Raw genomic sequence first — 14317 nt, 5'->3', positions numbered from 1 at the left:
GGAGTTGTGATGAGGGAATGAGGCTGACACAGTTCCCGTTATGAGAGAAGGGGGTGAATGACCACAGTATATACTGTGGCAACAGATGGATAAGGACAAGCTACCCTTGTTGACTGCGGAGGCTGGGAAATGGATTTATGAGATAGAAAGACTGACAGCAGGGACGACATTGGCAGTGGGCGACATGAAGAGCTTACTCTCAGGCATTCTTGGAGAGATAGTGGATGATGTTTGGCAAAGAGCAGAATACCCCGGAGTGACAGCACAGAACAGGGCACACAAAGGCGCGCCGTTCAATAACTGCTGAGCAGCCATATGGCAAGCTCCAAGGGTACAGTACCCGGTCACATCAGACATAAGCGCGTTTATGGTATGCAAAATTTGTGAAGACAAACATCCACTCCAATATATTCAGGAGATTCAAGAGAATTGGTGTCTTGAGACGAGAGAACCGTGGGATAAAACAGTGGGGTTATTCTACTATATATTATGTCAAGGGTTGTCAGAACAGGTACAGAAACAACTGAAGAAATTAGTGGGGATAGAGGCTAAACCATGGTCAGAGATCCAACTAACTATAGTGCACTTGTGTTGGTTAATGCAGGATAATGCAAGAAAGAAGCGTGAGGAGAGAAAGCAGAAAGAAGCATAGTTATTGCAGAAAAAATGTTCGAAGAGTAGAGAGAACCATGGGATAAAACAGTGGGGTTATTCTGCCATGTATTATGTCAAGGGTTACCAGAACAGGTACAGAAACAACTGAAGAAATTAGTGGGGATGAAGGTTAAACCATGGACAGAGATCCAACTAACTATAGTACACTATTGTTGGTTAATGCAGGAAAACATAAGAAAGAAGCGTGAGGAGAGAAAGCAGAAAGAAGCGAAGTTATTGCAGAAAAAATGATCGAAGAACACAATGGAAGGGGTGATGTTGATGAGTGGAGAGCGAGTAGTTACCCAGAATATACAGAATTGACCACAGGTAGTTGGAGGAGGCTTCGTAGGTAGGGGCAATGCAAATCAGTGGCCAAGGGGATGAGGACGAGTGCCCCGCAGAGGGTTTGGATGCCAGGTGCAACAGGGTGGAGATGGATGAAATGGGAGACAACCAAGACCAATGTGGGGTCCAATGCAATGCTGATTATGCGGAAGGATAGGTCACATTTCTCGGATGTGCAGAAGCAGTGGTGGAATGCAACAGAAAGGGGGAATGCCACATAAGCCAACATATCACACAGAACAAACTGACCATTATGCCCAAGATCACACACAGACACAGAGCATGCCAATACAGACATACCAACCTATGACACATGTACCACAAGCTCATCCAACACAGCAAGCACTGATGCAGCAGAACATTGCAGCAATGACATACACAGACTTCACGATGCAGACTCCTGTATGAAAATTGGGAGGGGTGAATGTGGTAGGGGAAATCCTTTTACCAGAACAGAAATGCCATTATGTCCACAATAGGACAGACAAACCTGATGTATTCGATCCTATTTGTTACACCCAACCCGAACGAGGAACCATGTATAGGGGTGACAATAGGTAGCAAGACTTTGGGCCTCATTATAAGGCTGGCGCTCCCGGAATGAAGGAGGCCGGTACAGCACCGGCCCCCTTCATTCCGGGAGCACCGATTACAAGCTTCCCATCACGGGACCTGGATCGCAGGAAGAGGGAGGCAATAACAGGCCAGATGTAATCTGCCCATTATTACCTCCCACCCCATTCCCATTGAGCCCTATGGGGGCTCAATGGGAATGGGGATGGCTTCCTGCAAGGAGGAATTACCGGGTCCTCCTATGTCAGAGTAACCCGGTAAGTCCCCATTGCAGGAACCCGGTAATGGAGCCCGGAACGGAGGCAGCCATGGAACTGATAGCTTTGCCATCAATGCGCAGGTATTCTCTTGGGCTACAGATTTGGTTCCTTTCACTGGGAACCTCCGAATTCCAGAGGAGAACACAACCTGACTATGCCATCGTTATATTCCAGACAGACACCAGTAAACATAATGGGTAGGGATATGATGAGCCGACTTAACATGAGAATCTCATTCACTGACCAGGGGATAGTGTGCTTGACTCCAGGAATTCACTACAGGAATGTGAGGGACATCATTCAGGCATATTGGAGGCAGACTGTACAGAGGGGGATGCCAGTGAACCTAGAGCTTTTCCAATATGGAGTGGAGGGGCTGATAGAATGGCTTCTAGGGATACAAGGCAAACTGTACCCAACAAGTTCTTGTTCAGACCAGAGGTTCCCCTATATGAGAAGGAAGGACAGGTGATACCAATAGAACTAGAGGCGTTCATAGCAAAGGACAGGAGGGTAGTATTGGATGATGCTGATGACACAGGACGAGCATGGAGGACAGTAATTGCTGTGGGAGAAAGGCATAACTGACTGATTTGACAGCTGAGGAACTGTTTTGAGATGATTGGTCAGATCACGAGACAGTGTTTTCCATGAGCATTACCCATTGGGTGAGGATACATTACAGGGAAGTACCACAAAGAATAGTTTTTCTGAAAAAGGCACCACCACCATTTCTCGAGGAAGTCTTGGCCTTAGAGTACCCAGTGTTCTATGTACTAGCAGTCCATGTGACATGGGTCCATTAAAAGGGATAGGAGCTGTCAAAATAAAGCATAAGCCAGATGCTATTTTACCAAGGCAATATCCCCTATCTACAGAGGCAGACAAAGGCATTTATGAGACGATCGGTGCTTAAGTAAAGCAAGGCATTTATAGTACCTTAGGGGTCACAGTAATATCGCTGTGTACCCGGTGAAGAAGGCAGCGGGAGGATTGTGACATTTTATTAAGGATTTATGTCCTTTGAACCAAATTATTGAGGCAGAGTTTCCATTACTTCCCAATCCAGCAACAATTTTATGTAGCATTCAGCTGGAAGCTACCCATTTAACGGTCATAGATTTGAAGAACGCCTTCTTTTCTAAACCACTCCATGAGGAGTCACAGGACTTCACTTCCTTCTGGAAATGGAAACACAACATTACCACAGGTGTACTGTGAATCACGTCTATCTTTAATAGGGTCCTCCAGATAGACCTCAGAAACATACAGATGGAGAGTACTGTCTTTCGGTATATACATGACATTTTGATTTGCTGCAGGTCCAAAGAGCAGTGCCGAAATGACTCAGTGTACTTATTGACAGTGCTAGCAGACAAGGGTTACAAGGCAGACAAGGCGAAACTACAATACTGCCAGGAGGATGTGTTGTACATTGCACAGTTGAGATCACAGGCAGGCCAAAAAATTACTCCAGAAAAGGCAGAGGTGTTCTTTAGAAAGCAGCTGCCACAGACAGTGAGAGGATTGCAACAATGCTTGGGCCTCTGTAATTATTGCAGAACCTGGGTATTTTATTACAGCACATACACGAGGCCTCAACTAAGCAGGCTCCATGAGGCACAGAGGGCAGACGGTAACCTATCATGGACACACAAAATTACTGAAGCATTCAAGGAGCTGGAAAAAGCAATATGCACAGCTCCAGTGTTAGGGATTTCTAATTACAAAGACAAATTATATTTGTTCTCACACTCTAATGGAGTACTGAATACTGCAGTGCTCACACAGAGGACAACCTTAGGACACAAGCTAATGGCCTATTATAGTGGATGTTTAGACCCAGTGAAGAGAGGACATTTCCCTTGCAAACAAGTGTTGGCTTCTGTTGCATTAGAAATGAAAAAAGTCAGCGAGTATCACAATGGGGAGTAGCACCACACTTTACGTGGAGCATGCCCTCTTTGCGATCCTCGAAAAGCCCAAAAGCACATTGACTATCAAGAGAGCATCTGGATATGAGGTGATTATCTTGAATCCAGCGATAAAGGTAGTGATATGCAGAATTGTAAACCCAGCAACATTTATAGCTGTACCAGTGGAGGAGGAAGACTATGTGCATGACTGTATTACATATATGGGACAATATGACGACTTTCATCAAGTGTGGGAGCATGCCCTAGAGTGGGAGAGAGAAGTTTTATTGATGGGTCATCAACTATAGACCAGACGACTGGAGAAAGACATACTGGGACAGCAGTGGTGAAAATTAAATCAGACAGGACAGCTGAAGTAGTAGTAAGCTCAATGTGCCTTCACATTTTTCAGTGCACACAGCAGAATGTGTAACGCTCACCTGATTCCCGTAGAGGCGCCGGTCTTGACTGGGCATATACCGTATCTTCAAAGGTGATGTGTAACACACGGCTGGCTCTTTGGGCTGGACCTCTGTGCACTGTATGTCTGGCTCGAAGGGTAAGATGTCTTAGGTAAGTGAACGCCGTGCTCTTCATCTGCCTCGAGGCAGGGTGCTGTAACCAGTTTCTTCACTGGATAAGGGGAGCAGGCCTCTTGACTTCAGAGGACTGCTGTCCGTCGTTTACTGCACGAACGGTAAGTTTCGAGTAATTCTAATGTCTTTAAAGTCTTTAGTAATGATGTCTCTTGTTTTGCAGGGTTCCGGCGATGGCGGATGGCGGGCTGAAGTGAGTTGAAGATGGAGCCCGTGTGATGAATAGAAGCGCCTGGAAGCACGTAAGTAAGCGCTTGTTGCCTGCTTCACGATGCGCTCTAACTGTCTTTTTATTTTGCAGGTACAAGTGCATGGTGCCGGAATACCCACTGGGTTAGATGTGGAAAGGAGTAATGGCACGTGAGTATTAAAGTTCCCCAATGTCTTTAAACGCACCTTGTTTTGTCTTTCAGATGCGGGATGCAGCGCCGAAGGCCTCCGGAGCGTGCGAAGAGTTGGTAAGCTTTTGTCTTTCAGATGCCGGAATGCAGTGTGAAGACCTCCGGAGCGCACGAAGAGTAGGTAAGCCTTTGTCTTTCAGATGCCGGAATGCAGCGCGAGGAGTTGGTGACAGCCGATGGACCAGGTAAGTGAAGAGCTGTCACTGAAGACCGTAATGCTAACCTGTTCTTTCTTGTCTTTATAGGTGTTGCTGAAGACTGGATTCAGGATGGTAAGCCTTTTTCCTTAGGCCCAGGATCAGATGCAGAAGACACGATGAGCGTTCTGGTGCTGAGGATGCAGAATAACGCAAAGCAAGATTCATCCATCGGGTGTGGTTTAAATAGCCTCCTGTAGTGCTTAGGTGTCTCCTTCCACAGCCACGCCTAGGTAAGAAAAGAGTTCCTGCTTTCCAGAAGAGTTCCAGTGTTCTGAATCTAGGGAGTGGCTCCTGCCCCACCCAACAGGAAAAGTAGTTCCAAACAGAAGAGGATCAGAGACTCAACTGGCAGGCAAGTAAGCAGCATGGTCTGCTGCAGGTAAGTCCACCCAAGCATTATGAGCCCGGCGCTTCCAGCGCTGGGACTGGGCATATTTATGAGCCTGGTGCCACTGGCGCCAGGACTGGGTCCAAAAGGTCCCAATTGGGACTGGTTGGCACTCGGAACCTGGGTTATGGATCTGCTTCCAAGGGAGTTGGGAAAACCCTGACCTTTTGGAAGCAGAGATCATGACAGTACCCCCCCCTCAAGGCCCCTCCCAAACCGGGCTTCTCCGGGGGTTTTGGCTTGTCAGGAAATGTTCGGTGAAATCTTTTGATTAGGCGAGGAGCGTGGACATATTCAGCAGGTCCCCAGGATCTCTCTTGGGGGCCGTAGCCTTTCCAGTCAATTAGGTAGAATAGTTTAGATTTGGAGATCTTGGAGTCCAGCATGCTTTTGACTTCAAACTCGAGTTCTCCATCAACTAGGATAGGTTTTGGAGATTTGGTTAGTCGGGTTTGAGGTTGCACGGGTTTTAATAGAGAGACGTGGAAGACCGGATGTATCTTCATGTGCGGGGGCAAGTCCAACTTGACCGCTACTGGGTTTACTAAGGTAGTGATGGAATAGGGACCAAGGTATCTTGGGTTGAATGTGCGTGGCCCTTTTAGAGGTAGATATTTGGTGGATAACCAGACTTGATCCCCTACTTGATATTGAGGGGCTTCCTTCCGATGTTGATCTGCTCCTTTCTTGTATTGTTCTTTAGCCCTTTGAAGGTGAGAAACAGCTTCCTTAAAGGCTTGGGTGATTGTAGAATGCAGGTAGTCTACTGCTGGTGTTTCAAGATCTTGGAGGGGATCCAACTCCGAGGTTCGAGGGTGACTGCCGTACAAAAGAAAAAACGGGGTTTTCCCAGTTCCCGAATGGACAGAGTTATTGTAGGCATATTCGGCTATCCAAAGGATGTCTTTCCAAGTTTTTTCAGTTTGTTGCAGCATGCAGCGTAAATACTGTTCCAGAGTTTGATTGGTCCTCTCGGTTTGTCCGTCGGTCTGAGGGTGGTGACTGGTCGATAGTCTCACATCAATTTGAGCCGACCGACAGCAACTTCGCCAAAAATGAGAAATAAATTGACTACCTCGATCCGAAATTAGAACCGAAGGAAAACCGTGCAGTCGGACGATGTTTTCGAGAAATTCTCGGGCCAGAGTTGCTGCTGTTGGCAAGCCTTTGAGCGGAATGAAATGCGCCATCTTGGAGAATAAGTCCACGATTACTAAAATCGTATTGTATCCCGAGCATGGAGGTAGATCGGTGATGAAGTCCATAGAAAGTGTATGCCAAGGGCGAGGTGGGATGTCAATAGGGCGTAAGAGGCCTGCTGGTCTTTCCTTTTGACTCTTGTTTTGGGCGCATACTCCACAGGACATTATAAAGTCTCTGATATCTTTTTTCCAAGACGGCCACCAGAAGTAGCGCTTGATCTTTTCTGAGGTCTTGGCCATACCGGGATGTCCTTCCATTAAAGAATCGTGATAACAAGAGATTACTTTTTTCTGTAAATCTGTGCTGGGTAGGTATAATCGTTCTTGGAAATACAATAAGTTGTCCTTTACTGCAAAGTCCTTTCCCTGCAGATGCCAATTCTGTATGTCTGCTGGAGTTACAAGTTGCCTGGCTTTATCCTTAACTTCCTCTATGGATTCTGTGGCGATTACACCCAGAATTCTTTGTTCGGGAATGATTGGTACAGGTTTAGGGTTGATCAAGTGTTCTTCCACTCCCATCCGAGAAAGGGCATCAGCTTTACCGTTTTTTGTACCAGGTCGATAGGTAATTATGAAGTCAAACTCGGCAAAGAATAATGCCCAACGGAGTTGTCTAGAGGATTGGGCTTTTGCGGTTTTCAAATATTGCAGGTTTCGGTGATCCGTAATCACAGTAACGGTGTGTCGGGCCCCCAGCAGATAATGCCGCCAAGCCTTAAAGGCAGACTTGATAGCCAGAAGTTCCTTGTCAGTAATCGTGTAATTGATTTCAGGAGGCGAGAATTTGCGGGACCAAAATGCCACGGGATGCAACTGATTGGTTACCGGGTCCTTTTGTGATAGAACTGCCCCCATGGCAAGGCTTGAAGCATCAGTTTCCACGATGTAGGGGAGTTCGGGGCGAGGGTGTTTTAAGATTGGTGCAGAGATAAATTTAGTCTTCAAATCCTGGAAAGCTTGTTCCGCCTCGGTAGACCATTCAAAACGTTTGTTTTTCTTTAACAAGGCAGTGATGGGCTGGACTATTCGAGAGAATTCGGGGATAAACCTGCGGTAAAAGTTAGCGAAGCCTAACATACTTTGCACACCTTTTACGGAGGATGGTGATGGCCATTTGAGAACTGCATCGACCTTCTTTGAATCCATACGCACTCCGCCAGGTGATAATATGAATCCCAAGAATTCAACTTCAGTCACGTTGAAAACACATTTTTCCAACTTAGCGAAAAGTTTGTGTTGACGCAATCTTTCGAGGACCATTTTCACGTGATTCCGATGAAGAATAAACGAGGATGTCGTCAATGTAAACAACAACACACACATCTATGAGCTCTCTGAGGACATAGTTCATAAAATATTGAAAGGCGGCCGGGGCATTACAAAGTCCGAAGGGCATGACCTGATATTCAAATAGCCCATACTTGGTGCGGAAGGCCGTCTTCCATTCATCGCCCTCTTTTACTCGTACCAAGTGGTAAGCTCCTCTAAGATCCAGCTTTGTATATATGCATGTTTTTCTGACTTGGTCCAGGAGTTCAGGGATCAAAGGTAACGGATATCTATTCTTAACGGTGATCTGGTTCAGGGAGCGATAATCTATACAAGTTCTAAGGTCTCCTTCCTTTTTTGGAACGAAGAACAAAGCTGAAGAAGCAGGGGACTTGGAAGGGCGAATAAACCCATTTGCCAGGTATTCATCCAGGTATTGTCGAAGGTGAAGGTTCTCAGGCTCGCTGAGGGCATAAATTCTACTACAAGGAGGAGTAGATCCAGGTATCAGGTCGATCTGGCAGTCATAAGACCTATGAGGAGGTAGAGATTTAGCCTGATCCTTCCGGAAAACATCTTGGTATTCTAAGTATGCGGGAGGTAACTGGGGAGTCTCTGAAGAAATTGCTGCCAGTGCAACACCAGGTGGAGGGTGACAAGTAGAGACACATTCTGGAAACTGGACCGTTCTTGCTCGCCAATCGATCAGAGGATTGTGTTTCTCTAACCAAGGTATTCCTAGAATAATCTGAAACTGAGGGGCCTTGATCACATCGAACACGATCTTCTCATGGTGTCCATCTTGACTTACTAGCGTCACTTCTTGAGTGGTATGCGTTACTGGCCCGGAGGCTATCTCCGTACCATTCACCGTAGTAATGACGTCCTTTACAGCCTTGGGACAAAGAGTTAGATTCATCCTCAAAACCATTTCATGATCCACATAATTGCCGATGGCACGGCTGTCGACGTAAGCTTCAATTGCATGTAATCGATCCGGATTATCAGGGCTAATGAGGACCATAGGTATCACGAAATGCGAGGTCACGGAACTGGTTTTCACGCTCGGCAAGAGGACCTCTATTCTTGTCGGGCGAGGTTGTTTCCCTGCTCAGAGTTTGTAACTTTGGTAACTGCAGCTCCTACTGCCTTCTTGGCAGGTTTCACCGGACAGTCTCGAAGAAAGTGCCCTGGGTTTCCGCAATAGAGGCATAATTGCAACTGTTTTCTCCTTTTCCTTTTGTGTTAGAGGACCTTTCAGACCCCCTATTTGCATGGGTTCCCCGGAGTCTACTCCTTTGGAAGGAGTTGGCGGTTTGGAAAATACTCGAGCATCAAACTTGGAACGATCGGCCTTCCTGTTCTGCAGTCTGTGATCTATTTGAACGACTAAGTCTATATAGTCCGAACAATCTTGTGGGGGATTCACTACTTGGGCTAACACATCTTTGAGCTCTCCGCGTAGACCTCTATAAAACAGCGTAATTCTTTTGTCCTCAGGCCAGTGAGTTTCCACTACCAGTCTGTTGAAAGACGCAATATAAGCCAAAAGGTCTTGATTACCTTGTCGCAACGAAAGAAGCTCATTGTCCAAGGCCTGCCCCTGTGAATGTCTTGCGAACAGTTTTTCCATACTGAGCTGAAAAGCTTGAAAATCATGGAGGACCGGATCATCTTGATTTACTAGAGGGATCGACCAGTCTGCCGCATTGCCACTAAGGTACGAAAGCACGAAAGCTACTTTAGCTTGATCAGTTGGAAAGGCTGCTGGCCGGCATAAGAAATGCAACCGGCACTGATTGATAAATACTGCAAACCTCTTTGGGTCACCAGAAAATCGTTCGGGCAGAGCCAGAGGTACATTCCCAGGTAGGTTGATCTGCACTGGATTCATAGAGGATGTAGAAGGAAGATTTCCCCCAGATGCGGGTAACGGGGTCTGTCCGGCTTGTGACTGTAGCAATTGTCTAGCGAGATCATCTGTTCGCTCCTTGGAAATAATCAGTTCCCTTCTTAGAGCGTTCGTTTCCTGACGGGCTGCATGCACGTCTGCCCTTAGTTCCCCAAGTAACTGGGCTAGCTGGTCGGTATCCGAGGTTTCCATAGCGCCTGGACGGGAGTTTTGTGGTAGGCTTTGCGTTCTGTAACGCTCACCTGATTCCCGTAGAGGCGCCGGTCTTGACTGGGCGTATACCGTATCTTCAAAGGTGATGTGTAACACACGGCTGGCTCTTTGGGCTGGACCTCTGTGCACTGTATGTCTGGCTCGAAGGGTAAGATGTCTTAGGTAAGTGAACGCCGTGCTCTCCATCTGCCTCGAGGCAGGGTGCTGTAACCAGTTTCTTCACTGGATAAGGGGAGCAGGCCTCTTGACTTCAGAGGACTGCTGTCCGTCGTTTACTGCACGAACGGTAAGTTTCGAGTAATTCTAATGTCTTTAAAGTCTTTAGTAATGATGTCTCTTGTTTTGCAGGGTTCCGGCGATGGCGGATGGCGGGCTGAAGTGAGTTGAAGATGGAGCCCGTGTGATGAATAGAAGCGCCTGGAAGCACGTAAGTAAGCGCTTGTTGCCTGCTTCACGATGCGCTCTAACTGTCTTTTTATTTTGCAGGTACAAGTTCGGGGCGGCTGCAGGGTGCCGGAATACCCACTGGGTTAGATGTGGAAAGGAGTAATGGCACGTGAGTATTAAAGTTCCCCAATGTCTTTAAACGCACCTTGTTTTGTCTTTCAGATGCGGGATGCAGCGCCGAAGGCCTCCAGAGCGTGCGAAGAGTTGGTAAGCTTTTGTCTTTCAGATGCCGGAATGCAGTGTGAAGACCTCTGGAGCGCACGAAGAGTAGGTAAGCCTTTGTCTTTCAGATGCCGGAATGCAGCGCGAGGAGTTGGTGACAGCCGATGGACCAGGTAAGTGAAGAGCTGTCACTGAAGACCGTAATGCTAACCTGTTCTTTCTTGTCTTTATAGGTGTTGCTGAAGACTGGATTCAGGATGGTAAGCCTTTTTCCTTAGGCCCAGGATCAGATGCAGAGGACACGATGAGCGTTCTGCTGCTGAGGATGCAGAATAACGCAAAGCAAGATTCATCCATCGGGTGTGGTTTAAATAGCCTCCTGTAGTGCTTAGGTGTCTCTTTCCACAGCCACGCCTAGGTAAGAAAAGAGTTCCTGCTTTCCAGAAGAGTTCCAGTGTTCTGAATCTAGGGAGTGGCTCCTGCCCCACCCAACAGGAAAAGTAGTTCCAAACAGAAGAGGATCAGAGACTCAACTGGCAGGCAAGTAAGCAGCATGGTCTGCTGCAGGTAAGTCCACCCAAGCATTATGAGCCCGGCGCTTCCAGCGCTGGGACTGGGCATATTTATGAGCCTGGTGCCACTGGCGCCAGGACTGGGTCCAAAAGGTCCCAATTGGGACTGGTTGGCACTCGGAACCTGGGTTATGGATCTGCTTCCAAGGGAGTTGGGAAAACCCTGACCTTTTGGAAGCAGAGATCATGACAAATGAATGACTTTCATAATGGCATTAGAAGCGTGCAAAGACAAGGAGGTTACAGTGTATTCCGATTCAGCCTATGTGACGTCTACAGTACATGCTGAACTATCACAATGGCAGAAGAGGGGCTTCCGACATGCTGGCAGCACACCAGTGCAGCACACACCCATATTGGGTGGAATCATAGACGCACTACAACTCCCATCAGCGATAGCAGTTGTGAAGTGCCAAGCACACATGAAGGGGAAGGACTTAGTCTCCCATGGCAATAAAACCGCAGATGCAGAAGCAAAGAGCGCAGCATATTTTGCAGAAATAAATACGTTCGATACTCCATCTAACACAGAGATACATGTGCGCAATATGATACTGAAGGAAGGGTACAGTTCACTACTGGCCATGCAAATAATGGAGTTTCAGGGAAGGGCACCATTAGAAGAAAAGGAATTATGGACAGGGAGGGTTTGTTCAATATCCCCTACAAACGCATTATGGTAACAAGAGAGTACAGGCAAGCTAGTGATTCCAGTAGCATTGTTGAAAATTGCACTCACACAATTGCATCATCCCACTCACTTAAGTAGGAACGTACTTGCCGTACAGAATTGGGAAGAGTGGTTTTTGTCCAAATATGGCAGAGCATATAGCCGCATTCATGGAAAATCGTGTTGTCTGAAAAAAGTATAACACAGGCCATACTTAGCGCATGGTGTGAGAAGTAATAACCCGCCCAATAGGCCTTTCCGACATCTCCACGTTGATTATGTAGACATGATCCAAGTCTGCCAAGGCTATCGTTACATGATAGTATTTGTACACCCTTTTTCCCGGTAGATCGAAGCTGGTCCCTGTTCACACCCCGATACCCTAAGAGCTGCAAAATTCCTCATAAGAGAGGTGGGGGTGTGTGAGGTCCTGCATTCTGACAATGGACCTCATTTTGAAAATGAGACCTTTGAGCATATAATAGCTCTACTGGGGATCAAGCACATGATCTCCTGTGCATATCACCTGCAAGCAAATGGCATATGTGAGCACCTCAATGGCTTAATAAAAGAGAAAATAGCCACAATTAAAGCCACAGTGAAAAGGGGATGGCTTCATTACCTGCCCTTAGCTTTGTTTGCTTTGCACAATCAACCTGGATCCGGCCACCACTTATCCCCCCCTGAGATGGCGACAGGGTGATGCATGCGACTTCCACCTGTTCCTACCACTAGAGCGCTGACAGATGCCCACAGTTCTACTGTTGTCTTGGTGACGACATGCATGATTACATTGGTTCGATGATGGCTAGTGCCACTTTTATCTCTCAACAGATCCAGTTCCTGGTCAGAAGGAAACAGGGTCCTCCTGAACCCCAAGCATGGTAAGACCTCTTTTAGGCACTGTACCAGATTAGGGGGGAGGAGGGGCACTGGGAAGGCTCTGTCATGCAAATATACTCACATACACAGACATGGGAACGTACTGAAGAAGGCAGTTATTATTTAAATATAAAGCTCAATTAACTATTAGCTGGATAGATGTGTAATGTCAGATCTTAGGCATTGTAAAATCTTAGTGCAGTATATGAGCTAATCTCCCCCATCCTTCCCAGAAGGAATGTGGCCTATGAGATTCTAGAAATTGACTGCAGGTTCTTCTGCAGTGTTTGTCCCTAAGGCTAGCACTGGCAACACACAAACTGACTCACCAGCTGACTACTGTCTGTCAGGGGTTTAAACAGGCTAAGAATAGGAATTACATGTTCTGTGTGACAAAATGTAGAATGGGACAAATTATAAGTATTAAGGGTGGGGGAAAGCACAAGGCCCAGATATAATTAGCAGGAGGAGTGAAATATTAATAGAATTAATGAAAATTGTTTAGAAAATGTTTTTGTTTTTCTTGGGGCTAGGCCTCAAGGTTTGTAAAAGTCTGCAGAGCTGCAGTGTGTTTTTGCATAAAGTAGCAAAATGTAGAACCACATGTTCTGACAAAAACACCGACAACGAAGAAAAGAAGGCTTTGAAGCATCCCTATTATGGAAGAAGGACAGATTGGGATGCAGCCATGGTCCATATCCAGTGACACCACCATGGCAAGACAGGACTATATAAACCCCTGCCTGGCACCATTTTGGCAGGAAGGAACAGAAGAGGGACAGTAGAAGACCATTCAGGAAGCAGAGTCATTTGCTACCATCCTCATTTTGTAAGATTAAACTTGTTATCCTTACAAGATCATATTTGTGCTATATTTCACTAGAGTGGTGTATTTATTCTGGTGTGACCGTAATTAGGGACACTCTTACGTTCCGGGGGGAGAGGTTGAAGAAGATTGAGGAAGACAACACACCGGAAACAAACTCTAAATTATTAAAACAACCACAACTTTATCCACGGGACTCTGATTTCTTGTGTACTTTTGTCCGGCCTTGGTTCAAACCTAGGTTTGAGGGACCCTATTGTGTAGCGCGGGCCACTGATCACGATGTGTAGCTGAGTGGAAAAAAAGCCTGGAATTACATTGGAGACATCAAGCCCTGCTGAGGTAGGACCAGGTCCCGCCAGAACGAAGAGGATTGCATGCAAGAGGAACACGTCAAAGAAGAAGCCCCACAACGAAGATTGATTTGATTCCTTACTTAGAGTTAGGGAAGGACAAAATGCAGAACTAGACTAGGCACACTAACATTTCTCACACTAGGTTTTCATCATGAAAGTAAAAGGACTGCTTAAGATACATGATTCCATACCTGCACACAACCTTTGAGGAGCACTTTAATAGATTTAATATTGAAACTGAGACAGAACGGATGATCCCACCTAGATTGTTTTTTCAAGCATTTTGCTTTATGTGGCGCAAACTTGCCCACGTCTGACCGACCAGGATCCATCCGTTATCATGCTGGTGAGCAGTGCTAGGATTCATATAGTGTGGCAACTATTTTTTTATATAGCACTCTCCCAAGATTTTAGACAGAGAGCTTATCTAACAAACTAAAACAATAATGACAATTTTTTAAAGCTTT

This window comes from Ambystoma mexicanum, chromosome 10 (genome assembly GCF_040938575.1).
Source record: "Ambystoma mexicanum isolate Mex_15411 chromosome 10, UKY_AmexF1_1, whole genome shotgun sequence".
NCBI classification, from domain to species: domain Eukaryota; kingdom Metazoa; phylum Chordata; class Amphibia; order Caudata; family Ambystomatidae; genus Ambystoma; species Ambystoma mexicanum.
The sequence above is the reverse complement of the archived record's forward strand: the minus strand, read 5'-3'. Positions refer to the sequence as shown.